Raw genomic sequence first — 24635 nt, forward strand, 5'->3', positions numbered from 1 at the left:
TAAACATTAGAATCACTTTGTCTGCTTCCCAAAACAAATTCCCAAAAATGTGCTATAAAATTGTAAGTTTCAAGAAAATTAACCTCTTTGCAATAAGAAGCCTTTTCATCCAGAACATGGAACATGGATTATGTCGCAGTCGGGGACTTGAGCATGTTTATAGGAGGAGGCAGCAGAGCAGATAATTTGAAAATGTAAGAGAAAAGAAAATTGATGGGTAGAATGAGATCTTAGAGGTGGGAGCAGATGGGCTCTGGGACACAGAGGGAGGGCTTAGCCTAGACTACGGAGTCAGTTGTCCCACTCAAGGATGGATACAGTACGAAGTAAGACTGTAGGTAGAACTTCAGGACGTTGAAGTGTGGCCTCAGTTCTCTCCCTCACGAGTAAGAAGCAAGGTTATCTGCTGAGATAGTTAGGGTGGTGGAGTTGTTAGGGGAAGCATGCTGACAGAAACTGCCCACCCTGGCCAGGCACCGTAGCTACCATTCGCACAAGTTTTTTACGACAGGAGGTTCTGGTAAGGAACACAGAACTAATAAGCCAGCACCAACTGAAGAGTTCAGGAAAGAGTTCAGGAAAGGTCAAAAGTTGACACCACATGTCCAACCATCTCCCAGAATCCTTCTCACTGGCATCCATCTTGGCTGAGCAATGCATGCGCCACCAGGAAGGACTCTGAATCAGGATGATTGGCCAAAGACAACCCAGAAACTAATCCTATCACCATAAAACCTGAGACTGCGAGCCACGAGGCAGAGCAGTTCTCCTGGGTTCCCTTACCCTCTGCTCGCCGTCTGGATGCCCATTCCCAGTTTGTCAGCACATGTGTCTCCTTGGACAATTCATTTCTAAGTGTTAGATAAGAGCCCGCTTTGGGGCCCTGGGAGGGGTCTCCCTGCAACAGAGGGTAGTGAAATCTGTACAGATGTTGTGAAAGAACTTAGGACCTTCAGAAACCCAGTTTGAACTGGGGTGGCTTCAATCTCCTTAGCTGGATAATTTTTTCCAGTAGGTCTCAGTAGACTGTGACTAGGAACAAAGCAATCAGCCAGTCAATTTGGTTCAAGACTGAGGAGTGGAATAGGAGGCCTTGGGGAACAAGGGAGTTGAGAATATTGACTGAAGAGTGGTTGAGGTCAGAGGTAATGGAGACAAGATAAAAGAGGTGAAGACTGTGGCAGATTGGGAGAAAATTAAGCGATCAAATTAAAAAGAAGTGTGGAACTAACTGGTCAAGACAGCTAGAAGGATCAAAGGTTGTGATCAGGTGGGATATATATCAGAGGTGAAGGAGTCCTCTGTGATGACAAAGTCCATGGAAGTGGGCAGCTGAATTGGAGGGGAGATGCTGCCTTCTAGAGTGAGGGGGTTGGGGAAATGTGAAACTATAGTGTTAGGTTAGTTAGTTGGATAAGGACGTTGAATTTATCCCTGATGACAGCTGGGTTTAGAGTAGATAAGAAAACTGCCACATCTTCAATTAACCTAAGGAAGTGAGAAAACATCTTCTAGGCAAATGGAGGAACTAGGCAGATGGAGTGAGAGGAAGGAGATGGGAACCCCAGAAAGGAAATGGACTTAATTTTGATGGACAGGTTCCACAGCACAGTATTACTTTCATGCGACTGGGGGTGCCCCAGGTAACAGTTGGGATCTGGCTTTTCTCACTGTGATATCTTGGTAGCTATCACTGGCCAGCCCTCAGTTTTATCTTTATTTTTCCACCTTGCCAATACCATCACTACCCCCACCACCCTAATTCTGATTTATTTTAATTTTAACATCATGCAGCAATGTGGCTTCTATGTGGCTGAGAAAGGTCAGTGCACACACAGAATGAAAATAACACAAAGTATAAGACTAAAAAAAAAGAATTTGGTGGGAGTTGTCATCAGTATAGTAGGTCTTAGCTATCGTAAGAAAGTCATGAAAGAAATGAAATTAACTCCCAAATTGACTGACAGTGTTACCGAGTCCAAGCTTCTTGCTCTGCTCACTGCACGACAGGCCAATGAATCCGAGAGAGGAGGTGGTGAGGTAAGGAAAATGGCCTTATTCAGAAAGCCAGCTGACTGAAAAGATGGCAGGCTAACACCTCAAAATAACCATCTTATTGGGGCCTGGATGCCATGTCCTTTTATAGATCAGAGAGAAAGAAGCAACAAGGAACTGAAGTCAAAAGGAAGAACAGAGCAGGAGAGGCAGTGGGAAAGTAAAGTGAAAAGTTCTTCTGTCTTGCAAAACATCTGCAAGGGAATGGCCAGCTTTTGGAAACGGGTGTGTTACTGTCTTCTATTCACAGGTGGGCATGAGCTGAACAAAGGACTTAAGTTTACAGTCAAGCACTTTCACTTTTCACTTTCATGCATTGGAGAAGGAAATGGCAACCCACTCCAGTGTTCTTACCTGGAGAATCCCAGGGATGGGGGAGCCTAGTGGGCTGCCATCTATGGGATCGCACAGAGTCAGACACGACTGAAGCGACTTAGCAGCAGCAACAGCAGCAGAGGCGCAGGGTCACACAGGGCTGAGCGACTATCACTTTCACTTTCTTTCCTTTTCACTACAACAGACCTTTAATTTTTCTCAGGGCTACTTTTCCCTCAATCTTTTTATTATAGAAAAAAAAAAAAAACCCTAAAATACAGAGAAGTTGAAAGAATTTTACAGGATTCACCTTTATACCCAGCAACTAGGTTCCACAATTGGTAACCATTTGTCATTTATTATTTATGTATCTGTATGGAAATATATTGCAAATATCATGACACTTCTCCCTTAATTCACAAACAGGCAAAACATTCATATAGTAATTTCAGCCTCTCACTGCCAATACATTCTGAAAAGCTGTGGAGCTTTTGGTGAATCTTGGGCTCTGGTGTAAGGAAGAGAAGACCGCGTGGGTCAAGAAAAGCCTAGGCTGACTGACTTAAAGGACAATCACACTGGTCTACCTACACAGAGGCCACTTCCTCTCCTCTTCCCCAAATCTTTTCCACTTATTGGCTAAAATTCCGTTATAGAGTTTGCTTTGATTAATAAAATTCAAATGTACTTGAGAGAGAGTAAGCTCTTTAATAGGAGCATGACAAAAAAAGACATAATGCCAAATTGGGGGCAATTTATTTATTATTTTATTTTATTTTTTATTGAAGTATGGTTGATGACAATATTATATAAGTTACAGATGTGCAATATAGTGATTCACAATTTTTAAAGGTTATACTCCATTTAAGTATCAAAAGGATTCCCCATTGGCTCAGCAGTAAAAGAATCTGCCTGCAATTCAGGAGACTTGGGAGAAGCAGGTTCAATCCCTGGGTCAGGAAGATCCGCTGGAGGAGGGCATGGCAACCCACTCCAGTATTCTTGCTGGGAAAAGCCCATGGACTGAGGAGCCTGGTGGGCTTCAGTCTATAGGGTCACAAAGAGTCAGACATGACTGAGCTACTGAGCATCCTGCTACCTATCTCTGGCCCTGGCTACAGTCCTATCACTTATCACTTATGTCTTATCATTTGTCACTTACATGTGCTAAACATGTAAAAGGTAGAGCTGATTCAATTACCCTGAGTGGCAGTTATGAAATATCCTTCCTTGTAGATGCAAGGACGAATAATTTCATGTTGCTGTGAATATTGTAATGCTCAAGACACTGCTGATAGGATATTTAAATGACTCTCTCTGAATACTTAAAGAATAGAAAAGGCATTCAGGATTAGCAGTTGCTTTTCAATAGTTCCCAACCTCTTTACATTCTATTTGCTTAGGCCCACACTTAGATTTTAGAATGTGTTTACTTTATTTGTTGCTTTTAATTTCCTAATATTTCCCTTTCTTCTGGTTTATCTGGTCCTTCTACCATCATTGCCTTGGTTAATATCTTGGGATATAGTTGTCATTTGCTTACCATTGTAAAATGAAAAGATCTCCAGCCATATCAACAGACAAAATATATCACAGCCATGAGTGATTTCTGGCCTCCAAATGTGAATGAGGGCCCCCCAAACTGTGATCCAGTGGATGCTTCCACACACACCTCCCCCCCGCCCCGTCTGTGATTGCTGAGAAGCTGGGGAATGCACGAAGCCAGGTGAACAGGGAAACAGCATTGACTCCAGAGAGCTGCGGTGCATGTGAAAGGCATGAAGCCAGCGAGCCCGGAGCCTCGCATCTTCCCAAACACACAATGCTAAATTCCTTAACTTGACACCTGTTCTTTGCTGTTCAGACTGCCTGCTCCCCTTGTTGCAAACTTGTATATAGCCTGACTTCCTCTCCTGCCTCCTTGGAGCAGATTTTTCAGATGCTGTCTCCCGGACTCAGAGTCCTACACATTCACACCAAATAAAATAACTCTTACTTTCAGGTTGTGACTGTATTTTATAGTGGACACCATCATGAAACAAACTTTAGTTCTCCTAAATAAAGAGCTTTGGGTCTCCTGATTGAGATAAGTCTTTCCAGGAGACAAAAATATGAAGGAGATTAGATTCTTCTAATCCTACAACTATATAGAATTATATAAATCTTAGAGGAAAATACTTCATAAATTTACCAAGGGGGTGGGTTTGACAGGCTTAAATGTAATTCAGAGTTTCCCTCTCTCTCCTTTGCTGTATGGAGTAGCTGAAATGGTGCCTTTCTCAGCTCAGGTTCTCTTTCATCTCAGGGCTCTGCTCAAATAAAGTCCCTCTCTGTAAAAGGAATCTTGGTGTGAGTGACTAAGTCACTTCTCCTGCCTCCATGTTATTAAATATAAATGGAAGAAACCATGTATTAAGAAAAGTGCTTTTATTTGCAATTATTCAGCTAAGCAAACAAAACATGCTGGTTTCCACTGCAGCGTGTCTGAGACACATTCTTTAACCTCCAAAAGCATATATAAAAATCAGAAAACAAAAGAAGTGGTGTAGGAAGAGACAAATGAGGCTTTAGGCATGGGCATGACAGGAAATTATTAAAGAGATGGGAATACCAGACCACCTTACCTGCCTCCTGAGAAATCTGTATGCAGGTCAAGAGGCAACAGTTAGAACTCAACATGGAACAACAGACTGGTTCCAAATAGGAAAAGGAGTATGTCAAGGCTGTATATTGTCACCCTGCTTATTTAACTTATATGCACAGTATGTCATGTGAAATGCCAGGCTGGATGAAGCACAAGCTGGAATCAAGATTGCTGGGAGAAATAGCAGTAACCTCAGATAAGCAGATGACACCACCCTTATGGCAGAAAGTGAAGAAAAACTATAAAGAGCCTCTTGATGAAAGAGAGGAGAGTGAAAAAGTTAGCTTAAAACTCAACTTTCAGAAAACTTAGATCATGGCATCTAGTCCCATCACTTCATGGCAAATAGATGGGGAAACAGTGAAAGACTAATTTTGGGGGCTCCCAAATCACTGCAGATGGTGATTGCAGCCATGAAATTAAAAGACGCTTGCTCCTTAGAAGAAAAGCTATGACCAACCTAGACAACATAATACAAACAGAGACATTACTTTGCCAACAAAGGTCTGTCTAGTCAAAGCTAGGTTTTTTCCAGTGGTCATGTATGGATGTGAGAGTTGGACTATAAAGAAAGCTGAGCACTGAAGAATTGATGCTTTTGGACTGTGGTGTTGGAGAAGACTTTTGAGAGTCCCTTGGACAGCAAGGAAATCCAACTAGTTAATTCTAAAGGAAATCAATCCTAAATATTCATTGGAAGGACTGATGCTGAAGTCAAAATGCCAATATTTTGGCCACCTGATGGGAAAAACTGACTCATTTGTAAAGACCCTGATGCTGGGAAAGATTGAAGGTGGGAGGAGAAGGGGACGACAGAGGATGAGATGGTTGGATGGCATCACCAACTCAATGGACATGAGTTTGAGTAGGCTCTGTGCATTGGTGATGGACAGGGAGGCCTGGCGTGCTGCAGTCCATGGGGTCACAAAGAGTCAGACATGATTGAGCGACTGAACTGAACTGAACTGATGATGCTGTACTCCCTTAATGGACACTTTTATGGCATTTTTTTTATTTATTAGTTTATTTTTATTGTGGTAAAGTATATATAACACAAAATAGGGCATTTTAACTGTTTTCAAAACACAAGTCAGTGACATTACTTATGTTCACAATGTTGTGTACATCACTGCTCCATTTCCAAAAAGTTTCTATTACTGCAGGCAGAACTCTGTACCTACCAAACAATGACTCCCCCTTCCTTCTCCCCTCAGCCCTGGTAACCCCTAATCTATTTTTTGTCTGTGAATTTATCTGGTATTTTAAAAAGATGAACTTTGGTGACTATGTAGATTGGGAAATGGCTTAAGGAAGCACAAGAAGAATTAGCTCTTTTTCTTCAGGTAATTTAATGGGATATTTTAAAAACCCTTATTGTTACTTTCTCTTTTGCTTTTCTCAGGACATATGCTTTGCTCTGGAGAAGGCAATGGCAACCCACTCCAGTACTCTTGCCTGGGAAATCCCATGGACGGAGGAGCCTGGTAGGCTACAGTCCATGGGGTTGCGGAGAGTCGGACACGACTGAAGTGACTTAGCAGCAGCAGCAGCATTCTTTGTTCTACTTGGCAGAGGTGTTGATCTAGCTGGCAGAACTGAGAAGGTTTGAGATGGAAAGGACCCATAAAGAAAAAGCAACATGATACTTCTTAAAGCCTCTGAAAGCAAAAATAGTATTATGCTTGTCTGTAGATTTGCAAGCTGAAATTTTTATCTTAAGAGAGGATTTTTCCATATTTCTTTAATGTTCACCAAACCAGGAGGGACCAGCTCAAAGTTCTGGAGTATAGAGAGGATACTCTTCTGTTTGTATTAACAAATCCACAAGACCTGCTGCTCAGTACCAGAAAGAGGGGGAATAGTTAGGTTAAGGGTTGCCACAAGTTAACAAAAATACTTCAGATAATAGTAGACAAGGGAGAATTCTGTTCCTTTATCATATTCCCGGTGTCTTTTTAGTTCACAGGATTGTCAGTTCGAGTCTGGCACAACATTCCCTGAGACTTGAGACTTAGTCTGCTCTGTTTAGCTATTTCTATGCTTCACGTCAGAAAATAAATCTACATTGCAGCCAGCAGACAGGAAGAAAGGGGGGAAAGAAGGATACATCATTTTCCTTTCAGGATGCTTCCCATAAGTTTCACACACAATGTGTGTTCATATTCCATGGGCAAACCTTAGTCACATGGCCATAACTAACTGTGAGAGGGCCAGAAGATGGGAGCTCTGTCATTATGGAAAGAGGGACACTCAGGTATTGGGATAATTAGCACTTTCTACCACAGAAAGAGAGGTGTTTTGAAGAATTAGACTTTAAGATGGAGGGGAGTACTGAGTAGAAGGTCATGGCTGAGGGCTCTGGACAGCCCAAGGGCATTCCATGGTGGGTTACTGAATGTCAGGAGAAGGAAGGTTAGTTCTGAGTGTGTCAAGAGGCTGTAAATGGGTCTTGCTAGCTGAAAATGTAACAGAGGTATCCTTGATCTTATAATCTTGGCTAAGACTGGTCCTATCCTGTCTTTACCACGATATGTAAAATGGCTTCTTCCTTCAGAAAATGAGTCCCAGGAGGGAGCATGATGGATATCTCTTCATCATGCTGCCTGAAGAGCCTGGAGACAGGGATAAGGGGAGCAGGAAGGCCTTCAGCAGAACCTCTGATTCAGGACGTGAACCTGTGGCCTGCTGAGCGATCTGTCTCTTGGGAGCAGCAGCAGGTGAAGGTGTGTCCTTTGAGATGTGTTACTTCTGATGACTTCAGTTTCAGAGGAGACTGCTTTGCTCAGGCCTTCAATTTATGACACATGTGAGTCAGACTGTCCAGATTTGAACCTTAACACAACCCCTTACTATCTCTGTAACCTGGGATAGGTTACTTCATCACTCTTAACATGAAAAGAGAAAATAATAATATGCACCTGCCTCATACTCCATGATGACAGGATGTAAACAAGACCAGAAATAAATTTTGTGTTATAAAGTTCAATATGGTTGGTCCTACCAAATGGAGTTGTTTGCCTGTATCTTACAAAAAAAAAAAAAAAAAAAAAAACTTTTGGGATTCTATCTACTTTGTCCCTACAGCTTTGAGTAACATGTCTCTTATTATGTCCGATTTCTTACTAATAGTCTTGTTTTGTGTTTTTTTTCAAGGTTTTAAAATAAGGATTAAATTAATTAAAACATGATATAGAAAAAACTAAAAAAGTTAGTATATATTTATGACTCATAGGACAAAATGGAAAATGGCTGAAAAAAATGAAACTCTAAGGAGTCTGATTGGGAATAGAAAATAGGTGTTTACTGATTATTCATAGATGTTGATGTAGCATGATGTAGATGGTGATAACATATACAGTCCTTTCAAAAGTTAATTGATGAATAAATACACTTTCAGTTGTGTTATCAGTTCATACAAAGGAAACAATCTTAAAGCTATAGAAAATGATAGACAAATGGGATGAAAGCTGAGTCAATGAAGTATTTTTCAATTCAGTTCACTTCAGTCACTCAGTCGTGTCCGACTCTTTGCGACCCCATGAATCACAGCACGCCAGGCCTCCCTGTCCATCACCAACTCCCGGAGTTCACTCAGATCCACGTCCAGCGAGTCAGTGATGCCATCCAGCCATCTCATCCTCTGTCGTCCCCTTCTCCTCCTGCCCCCAATCCCTCCCAGCATCAGAGTCTTTTCCAGTGAGTCAACTCTTCACATGAGGTGGCCAAAGGACTGGAATTTCAGCTTTAGCATCATTCCTTCCAAAGAAATCCCAGGGCTGATCTCCTTCAGAATGGACTGGTTGGATCTCCTTGCAGTCCAAGGGACTCTCAAGAGTCTTCTCCAACACCACAGTTCAAAAGCATCAATTCTTCGGCACTCAGCCTTCTTCACAGTCCAACTCTCACATCCATACATGACCACAGGAAAAACCATAGCCTTGACTAGATGGACCTTTGTTGGCAAAGTAATGTCTCTGCTTTTGAATATGCTATCTAGGTTGGTCATAACTTTCCTTCCAAGGAGTAAGCATCTTTTAATTTCACGGCTGCAGTCACCATCTGCAGTGATTTTGGAGCCCAAAAAGTAAAGTCTGACACTGTTTCCACTGTTTCCCCATCTATTTCCCATGAAGTGATGCGACCAGATGCCATGATCTTCATTTTCTGAATGTTGAGCTTTAAGCCAACTTTTTCACTCTCCACTTTCACTTTCATCAAGAGGCTTTTGAGTTCCTCTTCACTTTCTGCCATAAGGATGGTGTCATCTGCATATCTGAGGTTATTGATATTTCTCCAGGCCATCTTGATTCCAGCTTGTGTTTCTTCCAGTCCAGCGTTTCTCATGATGTACTCTGCATAGAAGTTAAATAAACAGGGTGACAATATACAGCCTTGACGTACTCCTTTTCCTATTTGGAACCAGTCTGTTGTTCCATGTCCACTTCTAACTGTTGCTTCCTGACCTGCATACAGATTTCTCAAGAGGCAGGTCAGGTGCTCTGGTATTCCCATCTCTTTCAGAATTTTCCACAGTTTCCTGTGATCCACACAGTCAAAGGCTTTGGCATAGTCAATAAAGCAGAAATAGATGTTTTTCTGGAAATCTCTTGCTTTTTCCATGATCCAGCCGATGTTGGCAATTTGATCTCTGGTTCCTCTGCCTTTTCTAAAACCAGCTTGAACATCAGGAAGTATTTTTACAGTTGAGCAATATTAAATCTAAGTAATGTTATTCTGCTGTTTATATAACAAATCTATGCTTTTGGTTAGTCCATTGCAGCAATTGTGACAACCATAAAACTACAAGTAGATAACAAAGTGCATTTCAGATTCTTCTTGGGAGTAGATGTAAGAGAAAAAAGCAAGACCACTAAGAAGAAATCTGACACAGTAAAAGAGACAATGTAAAGAACTACTGGGACCAAGTAGAAGGAACCTTCCATTGTCTCTGTCTCTCTCGTTTGCTTTTTGCAAGATGCAGGCAGTCTCCATTGGGTAGGGCTAGGAGGAGCCTGGTAGGCTGCAGTCCATGGGATTACTGAGAGTCGGACACGACTGAGTGACTTCACTTTCATTTTTCACTTTCATGCATTGGAGAAGGAAATGGCAACTCACTCCAATGTTCTTGCCTGGAGAGTCCCAGGGACGGGGGAGCCTGCTGGGCTGCCGTCTATGAGGTCGCACAGATTCGGACACGACTGAAGCGACTTAGCAGCAGCAGCAGTAGCAGCAGCCATCTTGAACCTACAATGATACTACATCTTTGATCTTGTTTACATCCTGTAACTTATTCACAGAGTATGCTAAGTATATGCTGTGTGTTTACCTCAGGCTTATAAAACCAACTGTGAATTCTGTTCAGTCTAAATATTACCATGATCTTTTAAAGTTGTATTTAGAGTATTTTAAACACTATCTATTAGATATACTAATAAAGCCAAATCTGTTCAATGTTTATCTCAGATTTCTTCAATTTTTATTACTTTAATTATCTACATATTATAATTATGTTCCTATTGTACTTTTTCCGAACAGGTTAATTATGTTTTGGTAGGATGTCCCTTAAATCAGATAATATCATATGAATCATATGAAAAGAATAATTATAAATATTCTAACATATTGTGATTAAAATTTAAAGCAGTTTTTAATGAGTTCTGGAAATAAAATTTATTACTTCAGTAATATTATTTTAAGTTTGGATTTATATTAAGTATTAACCAATACTATTAGTTATAAGACAATTTAAAAAGCATAAAGTATTGTTTTAAAATAATAGAGCAATAAAAATATTTGGGAGTAAGGGAGGAGGGAAGGTTCAAATACACCTAAGCAGCCTAATTAAAAAAAATCATTTGGCATTAAATACCTCAAAATGTGCTAACATGTTCAGAACACTTCATTCCATGTATCTGAGGAAGAATTATCACAAATTTTGGTCCTCCAATTTGAATAATTGTGAAGTTTTCTCCTTTTGATTAAAAAATGACCTTGGTTTCTCAATCTTGAAATTACACATTCTTTAGTCTAGACCTTATAATAAGTAACAGAGACAAACTGGGCACATACTGGTATAAGAACTAAAGTTAGAATTGTATCAGGTAATTAATCTAACTCAAGTTTCTAAAATGTAAAAAACTGACTCTCCGACAATGAGTTTTGCCATTTACTGGCAGATAAAACAGTGTTCCATGGTATAGCTGATGGGGGTTAGTAATCACATCTCTCTGGTGGGTGCTCACTGCTCCACTGAATCAGACCCCCAGTCTCCCTGGGTCTCCAGTCTGCTTTCAGGAAGCACTTTGGGTTAATTAACACCAGGCTAGGTACTTATTCATTGTTCCCAGTAAACTTGCACCATAGAGCCTTGTAAACCAAGACCTTGGGTGGCCTATGAAGTCCTTTCCAGTCCTGCTGGACTGGTCCTGCTGGTCAGTCCTACTGACCTCCTGTCATAGATCAAGCCAGCCCTACAGAAAGTCACTGGGGTGTATTCCCAGTGATTTTAGCCTCAGCCTTACCCTTCTTGAGTTTTTTTGGCTTGTCTAATAATTAAATTGACACAAGACTGACTGATAGGAGGAAAAAATATTAATGTGTATGTATGGAGGTCTCATAGAAATAGGATCCCCAAAAAGTATAAAAACAGGCAGCTTTTAGACTTATTCAATAAAGAAGCAATAAATTTGTAAAGAATTGACAAGGCAAAGAGATGTGGGCTGAGTGTTTAATTAGTGAAGAATCCAAGTTTGCGCTTGGGGTAGTAAATTAGTAAAGAAGGTACAAGGTTTGTTTATACAGGCTTCTTGGCCTGAATTCCCTGTCTCTGGTGATAAGGATGTCTCTCTACCTCCAGATGCAGGGAGTGAACCTTTCACATGGGAGATTTATTATCTGTTTCAGAGGGTCAAGATGTCCTTCTGGTATTGGCTGTTGCTTAAGTAACTTTAATTCAAATAACCAGTATGGAGTTGTCCAGTGGTTAAGACTCTGTGCTCTCAATGCAGAGGGCCTAGGTTTGATCCCTGGTCAGGGAACTAGATCCCACACGCCACAGTTAAAGATCCCACATGCCACAATGAGGATCCTGCATGCCGAAAGTAAAAACCAAAATATATAAAATGCCAAAAATTAGTAACTCCAAAAATATAAAAACCCAGTATGCTACATTGGCATATTTTGGGGCAACCTGCTCTGAGCCTCAATCACCAGTCTCTGGTGTTTGACATAGCAACCTGAATGTTAATAATGTTATCGAAAGTCACTCAGTCGTGTCTGACTCTTTGTGAGCCATGGACTATATAGTCCATGGAATTCTCTAGGCCAGAATACTAGAGTAGATAGATTTTTCCCTTCTCCAGGGGACCTTCCCAACCCAGGGATCAAATCCAGGTCTCCTACATTACAGGCAGATTCTTTACCAGAAAATTTCTCTCTCGATATTTGATGATTTAAACAAATTTGCATTGGATTCACATGTAGCCAGGAGTGTATTACTTACTCTCTAGGGACCTCAGTTCTTTGGAGTTACTATAATTCACTTTGTAATAATGAAGTTCCATGTATATTCAAACTCACCCAAAAAGAACTGCCTGATTGGATTACAGAAAAGATTCTATACCTTAGGTATTTCAGTTAGTTCATTGTTGCTATGATATTTTTCTCCTCTATTATTTATGAAATTTTATTATAGCAGAAATTAGAATATTAGGTCTGGAAAAATATTAGATAAATTTCCAACTCCTATGTTAACTTATACCATATTTTGTTCTTCTGGTTATTGATAGAACATCCTACAGTGGTGACAAAAAAAGAACAGGAAAAATCAGGGACTACGTAAAATGAGGCACTTTTTGGAGAAGGAATGAAACTCAAGTGAGGCCTCATTTTATTGATTAAACGTTATTCATTTACACCATAATTATTAACCAAATATTTATACATGAAAGAGTTTTAATTTGTATTACTCAAATCATACTATTCACAGATCTGAAATAAGAAGATGGTTATGCTTATAGTTTCTATTGCAGCAAATAAAAGTTACTTTTAGGTGATTCTCTTACCTCCATAATTAGTTGAGCCTTGAATATACATAGATATTAAACATTTCATTGATTTTGAGTATCTTTATGTAGATAAATATGAAAAACTTGCTTAAGTCTTACTGTAATTTTTGAACATTCTTCATGGTCTTTGATAACAAGAAGCATATTTCTATAATATAATCCTTAATCCTGCAGTGCTCTGATGAACAAGACACCATCTCAGCTAAAAGGAATGTGTGTTCTGAAGTCCTCAAGCTAGGGTTCCATGTTAAATACTTCAGTTTTCTTCCTGTTTTAGTGATGGTACACCTTTGAGAACTGAAGAGAGTCTTTTAGCACAGTGATGGAAAGGACAGACACCAGGCTATTTTTAGTTGCCAAGAACATCATATTCTAGCCAACACATTTTTTTTACATGATAGTATGAGCCAAATCTGAGGGTGTTATTGAAGTATCCCTTAATGTGTGGAGAAAGATTGTTTTTAAAAAGTGTTCATGAAGTCAAATTCCTAAATAGTAAAAAAAAAATTAACAATAGATACCTAAAATTAAAAAAAAACTCTGCTCATTTCTTTGAGAACCTGTTAAATAATTAGAGTTAAGTAATTCTCAGATAAGAAAACCATCTCCCCAATTCCTGGCTCTCAGTCAATTTCAGCCTTAGACTCCATGCCATTTCCTGTACCATGAGCTTAAATTTCTAGGCAATAAAGATAACAAGGTAGGAACAGGTTGGTTTCTCATTTCTACCTATATTTAAAAGCTCAGAGGTGACTGGAAACTTATATAGCTTAAAAGCCGACAACCTAGATGGGTGGGATGGGGTGGGAGGTGAGAGGGAGGTTCAAGAGTAAGGGGATATGTGTATACCTAGGGCTGATTCATGTTGATAAATGGCATAAATCAACAGAACATTATAAAGCGATTATCCTCCAGTTAAAAATAAATTAAAAAAAGAAGAGCCTGCTGCTGCTGCTGCTGCTAAGTCACTTCAGTCGTGTCCGACTCTGCAACCCCATAGACGGCAGCCCACCAAGCCCTGCCATCCCTGGGATTCTCCAGGCAAGAACACTGGAGTGGGTTGCCATTTCCTCCTCCAATGCATGAAAGTGAAAAGTGAAAGTGAAGTCGCTCAGTCATGTCCGACTCTTAGCGACCCCATGTACTGCAGCCTACCAGGCTCCCCCATCCATGGTATTTTCCAGGCAAGAGTACTGGAGTGGGGTGCCATTGCCTTCTCCAAAGAAGAGCCTACTAGTTGCCAAAAGTCCTTGCATGCCTTATTTCAATTAATCCTTTTATTGGCCATAAGTAGGTTTATTATCTCCATTTTAGAGAGTAGATCTCTCTAGGTAGACCTACTAGAGAGTAGTTAGGTTGGAGAAGCTGAGTAATCTGCCTAAGATCATATGGCCAACAAGAGGAAGACAGGAAGAGAACAGTAGATCTGACTGGAAACAGTGTAGGCCGTGAAGCGTCTCGCTCTGTAGGCAGCTCACCCCAGTCTTTCTCCTTGGCCCTGCCACATGAACTGTACCGTAGTATTAGCTTAGGCAGCCCTGGACCTCTGTGCAGGAAGAAGGCAACTGCCATCCCGTGGAAGCTTTACGTTTTTGAAATAAAGGCCCTGACCAGCCCAGTATACTTCAAGCAAAATGTCATAAAACATTAAAGGTATAATAATATTGAATTCCTTCTTCTATTAGCAGATTTAGAGTGAAAATTCTCCATGTGGAGTTGGTTTAGCTCCTGCTGCAGGGTCATGTGGGCCACCTGGGTCACTAGGAGCCGCTTTCTCCTCCTCATAGAAGCCTTACTGGCTTTGTGTGTGTTGTGTGTGCTTTCAAAACTTTCTCCATTTGGTTCTCTCAATTAACAGGCAATTCATTTCTTAAGACTCAGAATCAGCTTTTGGTAAAGATATTTTTCCTCCAAAGTAGTGTGAAATTTAGATGCTAATTCTGTTTTACTCATCTAATTGGATGTGTGAGTTAAGGGGTATAAAATAAGCCACTAGCTACTTTCTCACAAGATACAATAAATCTCTCAAATTGAAAAGCAAAATCTCAAAAACTGTAGTCAAAATAGAGTACAATATTATATCATGCCAGAAGAATGAATTACTTCCAAGGGTTCCCCCTGAGAAATTAGGCTGGGAAATTGGCTAAATCCTCAAATTCTCTCTACTTCCTCATGTGCAAGAGAAACTAAACAGGTATTGTGCAATATACACTTTAAAGTGAAGCTATAATTATCACCAAGCCAACTTCTCAGCATGTAATTTCTTTTCATTTATTTATTTATAGTTGCACTGGATCATCGTTGCTGCATGTGGGCTTTCTCTAGTTGTAGTAAGTGGGGGCTACTCCTCATTTCTGTGCACAGGCTTTGCATTGTGGTGGCTTCTCTTGCTGCAGAGCACAGGTTTGAGGCAGTAGTAGGGCTTCAGTAGTTCAGCACTTGGGCTCAGTAATTGTGGCTCACAGGGCAGAGAGCACAGGCTCAGTATTTGTAGTACATGGGCTTCGTTGCTCTGTAGCATGTGGAATCTTCCTGGACCAGGGATTGAACCTATGTCCCCTGAGTTGGCAGGCAGATTCTTATCCACTGTACCACCAGGGAAGTCCTCACCATGTAATTTCTAACCATTCCTTACCACATAATTCTTCACACCATTCTGCTTTAATACTTCTTTGCTCAAAAGAATCTGCAGTATAAGACAGTGAAGGTCAATAATCAATTCCGTGGCTAGATTAAATGATAGGATAACAAAACAAAAATTGCTGCACAATACAGACTTTGATCTCTCCTCGGGAGTATGTGCAGTCATTCACCCCCAAATGCCAGTATGTCATCTGCAGTCAACCAGCAGCACTGACACTGCCCCTAGAAACTTATGGGAAGGCCTTCAGGCCTAAACAGATCAGGGCCTATTAACTGCCTTCAACTATTTACAGTAAGATTTGCAATTCTGTGATTTTTCTGGGAGCAACCCTCTTTCTGGGCCATGCTCTGGATAGATGTATTTATATATATCATATATTACATGGAAAACAGAGAAGCCAATTCGCACTGCTCACCCTTATATGGTGTAGCTGGCCAGAAGGTATGCCTGTTTATCTCAGACTATAATGTTATTTCTGCTTTATTGACTATGCCAAAGCCTTTGACTGTGTGGATCACAAGAAACTGTGGAAAATTCTGAAAGAGATGGGAATACCAGAGCACCTGACCTGCCTCTTGAGAAATCTGTATGCAGGTCAGGAAGCAACAGTTAGAAGTGGACATGGAACAACAGACTGGTTCCAAATAGGAAAAGGAGTACATCAAGGCTGTATATTGTCACCCTGCTTATTTAACATATACAGAGTACATCATGAGAAACGCTGGGCTGGAAGAAGCACAAGCTGGAATCAAGATTGGCCGGGAGAAATCTCAATAGCCTCAGATATGCAGATGACACCACCCTTATGGCAGAAAGTGAAGAGGAACTAAAAAGCCTCTTGAAAATTGGCTTAAAGCTCAACATTCAGAAAACAAAGATCATGGCATCGGGTCCCATCACTTCATGGGAAATAGATGGGGAAACAGTGGAAACAGTGTCAGACTTTATTTTCGGGGGCTCCCAAATCACTGCAGATGGTGATTGCAGCCGTGAAATTAAAAGATGCTTACTCCTTGGAAGAAAAGTTATGACCAACCTAGATAGCATATTCAAAAACAGAGACATTACTTTGCCAACAAAGGTCTGTCTAGTCAAGGCTATGGTTTTTCCTGTGGTCATGTATGGATGTGAGAGTTGGACTGTGAAGAAGGCTGAGTGCCGAAGAATTGATGCTTTTGAACTGTGGTGTTGGAGAAGACTCTTGAGAGTCCCTTGGACTGCAAGGAGATCCAGCCAGTCCATTCTAAAGGAGATCAGTCCTGGGTGTTCATTGGAAGGACTGATGCTAAAGCTGAAACTCCAATACTTTGGCCACCTCATGCAAAGAGTTGACTCATTGGAAAAGACTCTGATGCTGGGAGGGATTGGAGGCAGGAGGAGAAGGGGACGACAGAGGATAAGATGGCTGGATGGCATCACCAACTCGATGGACATGAGTCTGAGTGAACTCCAGGAGCTGGTGATGGACAGGGAGGCCTGGCGTGCTTCAATTCATGGGGTCGCAAAGAGTCGGACACAACTGAGTGAATGAACTGAACTGAACTGAATGTTATTCTGTTAAACTGAGCAAAGATCCTTTTGCTACACAAGCAAAATGATAGGTGGGGCATTTCATTTGATTACTGTAATTAACATATGTGCTTCTGAGAATGCAGGGAAAGACTTCTTAGAGAAAATGGAAGATGGTCTTCTTGTCCTCTGAACCTTATGATAGATTATGTCAGGGACATCTTAGGCACCTCCTCAGATTCCATCTGCCCCTGCAGAGCTCATTGCTTTGTCTTAGCCACGACCACAGTGACTGACTACTCACTGACTACTGCAGCAATCTGCTGCCCACGGCTGACCAGTCACTTGTCTATTATGCTGGCTCTTCCTGGCTGCTGCTAGGGTAATCATCTGGGGGTTTTGGCTCCTCTACCACTTTCCTACTTGGATGAAACACTAAAGAGTATGGTGTCTGGCTTCCCAAATAACTGCCAAAAAATCTGGATGGTGCAATGCAACAGGCTGGAGGTTAACTCACTCAGGATGAATTTTGATCAGTAGAAATAGGAGACTGTGGCAGGTCAATTGTTACCCTCCCTCCTTTTCATAACTGACTATCCCATGGCAAAATTTATCCACACAGCCTTCCTATGCATAACTTCCCATTTTTCTTGTCTTGCCTCTCTTTTTTCTCACTTTCACTGCCCTGGGTTTGTGTGTGTATGTGCTCAGTCACTTGGTCGTGTCCAACACTTTGTGACTCCATGGACTGTAGCCCACCAGGTTCCCCTGTTTATGGAATTTTCCAGGCAAGAATGCTGGAATGGGTTGCCATTTCCTCCTCCAGGGGATCTTCCCAACCCAGGGATAGAAGCTGTGTCTCCTCCCACCTCTCCTGCATTGACAGGCAGATTCTTTACTACTGAGCCACCTGGGAAGAACTCTTATCTGTCCTCTATCTTCATATATAGTTAGGTCAGGGAGATAATACACAAGTACTGACTTGTGTGGTGTAGATTAAAGTGCTGTGCCTTAGAGAAACAGGGAAATAATTAAAGGTTTCAAGTATCTAGGAAGGTTTCATGATAGAGATGAAACTCGAATAACATTTTGAAGAATGGATAATATCTGACTTGGTAGAGGGGAGACAGAGACCAGGAGGTGAGCATTTCAAGCATGCAGACTGCATATAGAACCTGCTATGCACTCACTATTCCTGTGTTCTTGGTAGCAGAATCCCTGGGGGGTTATGGGCTCCCTTAAACTCATCTCTGGAACCCAGGCTAATCTGTGATATACAAAGATTCATGATTTGACAATTTTCTTAATAACAACAAGAAGATACAAAATGACGTTGAATTTAAACTCCAAATCTGGGTCTTCAAACAGGTATAAATTCTGAAAAGGGCCAATTAAATTTTACTAATAAAAATAAACATTTTTGATGGAAAGATACTTTCTTGATAACCTTGATGCCAAAGAGTAAATAAATGAATACATATTAAACAGCATAGTCAGACTCATAGGATAGTTTACATAAAAGTGAAAACAGGTAGCAATTCACTTTAGAGTACTATTGAATCATATTCTGGGAATAAGTGAATTGAACTCTTTGACAAGACAGTCCAGTCTACTTGAACTAGACATTCAAGTATGTGTCCTATAAATTTTTGTTGATCTGGGAGTAAAATTCAAAATTCAATTCAATTGAATTGAGGACAGCTTATTAGTTGAGAACTCACAATTCAGCATAAAAAGCCCTACTTGAATTTAAATAATTGAATTCAGTATAATTATGATACTTAAAGACATTTTATGAAGGGAGGGAAAACAGAAAATTAAGAAAAATTCCTAAAGATTTTATGAAAACTTCTCCTTGTTAAGGAGACAGATTGTGTTCCTCGACTATCAGCTATCTCCTTTCTCTCTTTTCCTGAGTGTAACTAAAATTTCAAAAGTTCAGTGTATGAAGTATACGCTGATAAACTGAAATGATGAAGGAATTTGCTCCAAATATTGTAGGGAAAAGAAACTGGGTGAGGAGTAGACAGGAGGATCATGGGATAGCTGGTAGGTCATGAAGCTCCATTATTCTTTCTCTTTTGTATGTATTTGAAATTCTTATAGTGTAAAGTTCTTATAAAATCCAGTATATTTTTAGTAGATGACAAGTGATGAATCAGATCTAAATTTTCTTTGTCTTTTCCAAGGGGTTTATAAATATACATTCATTATTTTGTTTCATCTGAGTATATCCTATTATTAGGGGTGAGTAAGACCTGAGGAAGGATAGGTTTGGCAGGAGGAGTGATGGGACAGAGTTGTTTGGTGTAATGAAAATAAGCAACTTGGAAGACAGTTTACAGGAGTCAATAACTGACTTAAAGAGGTAGAAGTTGAAGTTTCTGCAATTGAGTAGATAACTGAAAAGTGTTGTATTTGTCATTCAGTCATGTCTGACTCGGAGAAGGCGATGGTACCCCACTCCAGTACTCTTGCCTGGAGAATCCCATGGACGGAGGAGCCTGGTAGGCTGCAGTCCATGGGGTCGCAAAGAGTCAGACACGACTGAGCGACTTCACTTTCACTTTTCACTTTTCACTTTCATGCATTGGAGAAGGAAATGGCAACCCACTGCAGTGTTCTTGCCTGGAGAATCCCAGGGACAGGGGAGCCTGGTGGGCTGCCGTCTCTGGGGTTGCACAGAGTCGGACACGACTGAAGCGACTTAGCAGCAGCGGAATGTCTGACTCTTTGCAACCCCGTAGATTGTAGCCCACCAGGCTTCTCTGTCCACAGAATTCTCCAGGCAAGGTTACCAGAGTGGCTTGCCATTCTCTTCTAAAGGGGATCTTCCTGACCCAGGAATCTAACCTGGGTCTCCCGCATTAGCAAGCAGATACTTTATGATAGCACCACTAATTCCTGAGAATGTAGAGATAAGATTGGGGTTAGGAGAGATCAAGAAAGATGTAAACAGCATGGTTTGGTTGGGTTGATTTTGAGGCCTCTAAAGGATATTCCACCCAAGGAACATGTTTCAAATATTTATCTCAAAATAAAATACCACAATCCTTTTTGATAGGAACCACACCTTAATATTTTCAGAGGTATCCTTCCTTTTAGTGGGTTTGTCTGCATAGCAGCCTTAGGAAGACTCAGGAACCTTTACTGAGAAAATGTTATGTTTTCAAGATTAAGAAGTTAGGCATTTAATTTACATTTAATCATAAAAACAAAAACTACCAAATCTTGATCCTCTTGGTATTAAGTAAAAAGACTGATTTACAACCATTTATTATCATTTCCTCCCAACTCAGTCAAATTGCTGTCTCCTTATTTTAGGTTGAGTAATTTGACCAAAGTCTAGGTACTAACCTTGGGCAAAGTCCAAGTTAAACCTGCATCTTTTTACTCCTTATCCCTTTTGCTTGATCTTAAAAAAAAATCTCCACAGCAGTTATAAAATAATAAAAACATATTCATGAAAGAACCAGTAGTATATTCCTGCAAATAGTGTTTTTCAGCTGAGCTCCATGTAACTGAGACCAGAACCATGCTCCCGCATTTTCCTATTGCACCTTCACCAAGTTCTTCCAGTAAGAGTATCCTCTCTGCTTATTTCCCTTCAGTTTATTCATTCATATCTTCTAGGCTAAACATATTTCATTAGAGTATTTAAGGGATAGTCTACCCACTCCAGTATTCTTGGGTTTCCCTGGTGGCTCAGCGGATAAAGAATCTGCCTGCAATGTGAGAGACCCTGGGTTTGATCCCTGGATTTGATCCCTGGGTTGGGAAGATCCCCTGGAGAATGGAATGGCTATCCACTCCAGTATTCTGGCCTGGAGAATTCCATGGACTAGATAGTCTATGGGTTCTCAAAGTGTAGGACACGACTGAGCGACTTTTAAGAGATCAAATTGCCAACATCCGCTGGATCATGGAAAAAGCAAGAGAGTTCCAGAAAAACATCTATTTCTGCTTTATTGACTATGCCAAAGCCTTTGATTGTGTGGATCACAATAAACTGTGGAAAATTCTGAAAGAGATGGGAATACCAGACCACCTGACCTGCCTCTTGAAAAATTTGTATGCAGGTCAGGAAGCAACAGTTAGAAGTGGACATGAAACAACAGACTGGTTCCAAATAGCAAAAGGAGTACATCAAGGATGTGTATTGTCACCCTGTTTATTTAACTTCTATGCAGAGTACATCATGAGAAACACTGGACTGGAAGAAACACAAGCTGGAATCAAGATTTCCGGGAGAAATATCAATAACCTCAGATATGCAGATGACACCACCCTTATGGCAGAAAGTGAAGAGGAACTAAAAAGCCTCTTGATGAAAGTGAAAGTGGAGAGTGAAAAAGTTGGCTTAAAGCTCAACATTCAGAAAACTAAGATCATGGCATCTGGTCCCATCACTTCATGGGAAATAGAAGGGGAAACAGTGGAAACAGTGTCAGACTTTATTTTTTTGGGCTCCAAAATCACTGCAGATGGTGATTGCAGCCATGAAATTAAAAGATGCTTACTCCTTGGAAAGAAAGTTATGACCAACCTAGATAGCATATTCAAAAGCAGAGACATTACTTTGCCAACAAAGGTCTGTCTAGTCAAGGCTATAGCTTTTCCTGTGGTCATGTATGGATGTGAGAGTTGGACTGTGAAGAAGGCTGGGCGCCGAAGAATTGATGCTTTTGAACTGTGGTGTTGGAGAAGACTCTTGAGGGTCCCTTGGACTGCAAGGAGATCCAGCCAGTCCATTCTGAAGAAGATCAGCCCTGGGATTTCTTTGGAAGTAATGATGCTAAACTGAAACTCCAGTCCTTTGGCCACCTCATGTGAAGAGTCGACTCATTGGAAAAGACTCTGATGCTGGGAGGGATTGGGGGCAGGAGGAGAAGGAGACGACAGAGGATGAGATGGCTGGATGGCATCACTGACTCGATGGGCATGAGTCTGGGTGAACTCCGGGAGTTGGTGATGGACAGGGAGGCCTGGCATGCTGCGATTCATGGGGTCGCAAAGAGTCAGACACTACTGAGCGACTGAACTGAACTGAACTGAACTGAGCAACTTTTACTTTCATATATGGTATTCAGTCCATCCCAGGACAAAATTCTAGTATTAACCAGACACCTTTTCAGCCTTTCTTACAGAAAAAGATTTGTGTGTGTGTGAATATTGGACTTGTTGCTGTTATTCATTGTTCAGTCACTAAGTCATGTCCAACTCTTTGCAATCCTATGGACTGCAGCATACCAGGTTTCCCTGTCCTTCACTATGTCCCAGAGTTTGGTCAAATTCATGTTCATTGAGTCAGTAATGCTATCTAAACATCTCATCCTTTGTTTCCCCTTTCTCCTCCTGCCCTCAATCTTTCCCAGTATTGGTGTCTTTTCCAATGAGTCAGCTCTTTGCATCAAGTAGCCAAAGTATTAGAACTTCAGCTTCAATATCAGTCTTTCCAATGAATATTCCGGGTTGATTTTTTTTAGGATTGACTGGTTTGATCTCCTTGCAATCCAAGGAGCTCTCCAGAGTCTTCTCTAGCATCACAATTTGAAAGCAACAATTCTTTGGCAGTCAACCTTCTTTATGGTCCAACTCTCACATCTGTACATGACTACTGGAAAAACCATAGCTTAGACTATATTGGACTTGTTATTATTAGGTAAAACATAAAAGGTGGACCTTTCAGATTAACTCCTCCCCTCCTTTTTTGTCTTTATCCAGTTTTCCATAGGCTACCTCACTCCTGACCAAATAGGATCACACCTAAAATATAGCTCTTTTTTCTGTCTTTTGCATTAATTTTGCTTTAGGTACTTCCCCTGAGACTGCTGGTTAAGGGTCTAATAAAACTTAAGGAGTATTAGACTCTTAGATTGTGACAATTCTGTTCTCAAACTTGCTGTGAGATCTTATCTTCTAATTGGCCAAATGAAAGAATATAATCAGAGACAGGTGGCTGGGAATCTGAATCAGGCTCCCAATTGACGTAGTTTCATGGGAAAGAGAGAGGGGAACATGACTCTTAAACTCATGTGCCCCAAAATAATCTTGGCCTAATTTGATGTCTTGGGCTCAGATCAATCATTAATAATGCTTCCCCTTCAGAGTTAGTTGGGGCAAAAACCAGAAAGGAAATTAGGAGAAAGGAGCAAAGACCTCAGCTTTCCTTTACCTGTAAAGAAACAGATTACAATAAGGTTTTGGTGAGAATGGAAGCTTATAGGTGAGACTGTCAGAAATAAAGTTGGAATGATAAGCCTGAATAGGACAATGTAAAGAGACTCTGCACAGAGGAGAAGCCCAAAGAACTGAATCTCTGGTAGAAAGGGGTGCTGAAACAGAGAAAATGGGGCCCCCAAAACAAGTGTTATCTATGATTTTATCTGGGGTAGTTTCTAAAACATTTATTATTTTTGGCTTAAATAATATATACTAATTTAAGACTTGCTTTACTCCATTGGTTTTTTAAAAGAATTTATTTATTATTATTATTATTTTTGCTGCGCTTGGTGTTTGTTAGACTTCCCAGGTGGTGCAATGGTAAAGAATCCGCCTGCCAAGCAAGAGATGTGGGTTCTATCCCTGAGTCAGGAAGATCCCCGGAGCATGAAGTGGCAACCCACTCCAGTGTTCTCGCCTGGAGAGTCCCATGGACAGAGAAACCTGGCGGGCTACAGTCCTTGGGGTCGCAAGAGTCAGACATGATTTAGCCACTAAACAGCAGCAGCAGGGGCCTCTCTCATGGTTTCTCTTGAAAGTCTTCAGCTCTTCACAAGCCCCTCTCCCCAAGCTCAATATACCTATCTTGATCCAGAGGACACATCTGCCTCCTTCCCCACAGTCCTTCCCTCACTCTCCCTGGGGCAGAGGGCACCGTCATTCCCAGTGGACTTTTGCTCAGAGTCTTAAATAAGTCCCTGTGGGTTTTATGCAAGGTATTTAAATATTGCCAGGAATGAGAACCGACTACCTAGCTGCCTGCCTCCACAAAAAACCAACCAACTAAAACACTAAAATTAGGGCAAAATGGGGCTCTTGGAAGGTAGAACTGACTTCCAGAGCTTCTGTACCTAGTAAGTGTCTAGTGCATAGTAGGGGCTCCTTAAACCTGTGTGGAATCCTGAGCAGGCTCAGCCTGTCAGCCAGGCTGCAGTCTGGGAAGGACAACCTTCTGGGCTCCTGTCTGTACTTCATTCTGGACTCTGTCCACCCTTTTTTTCTGTTGTTGTTCGGTCACTACGTTGTGTCCGATTCTTTGTGACCCCATGAACTGTGGCACAGCAGGCTTCCCTGCCCTTCACTATCTCCTGGAGTTTGCTCAAACTCATGTCCGTTGAGTCAGCGATGCCATCCAGCCATCTCATCCTCTGTTGTCCCCTTCTCCTCCTGCCTTCAGTCT

The sequence above is a fragment of the Bubalus kerabau genome, chromosome 3 (genome assembly GCF_029407905.1).
Source record: "Bubalus kerabau isolate K-KA32 ecotype Philippines breed swamp buffalo chromosome 3, PCC_UOA_SB_1v2, whole genome shotgun sequence".
NCBI classification, from domain to species: domain Eukaryota; kingdom Metazoa; phylum Chordata; class Mammalia; order Artiodactyla; family Bovidae; genus Bubalus; species Bubalus kerabau.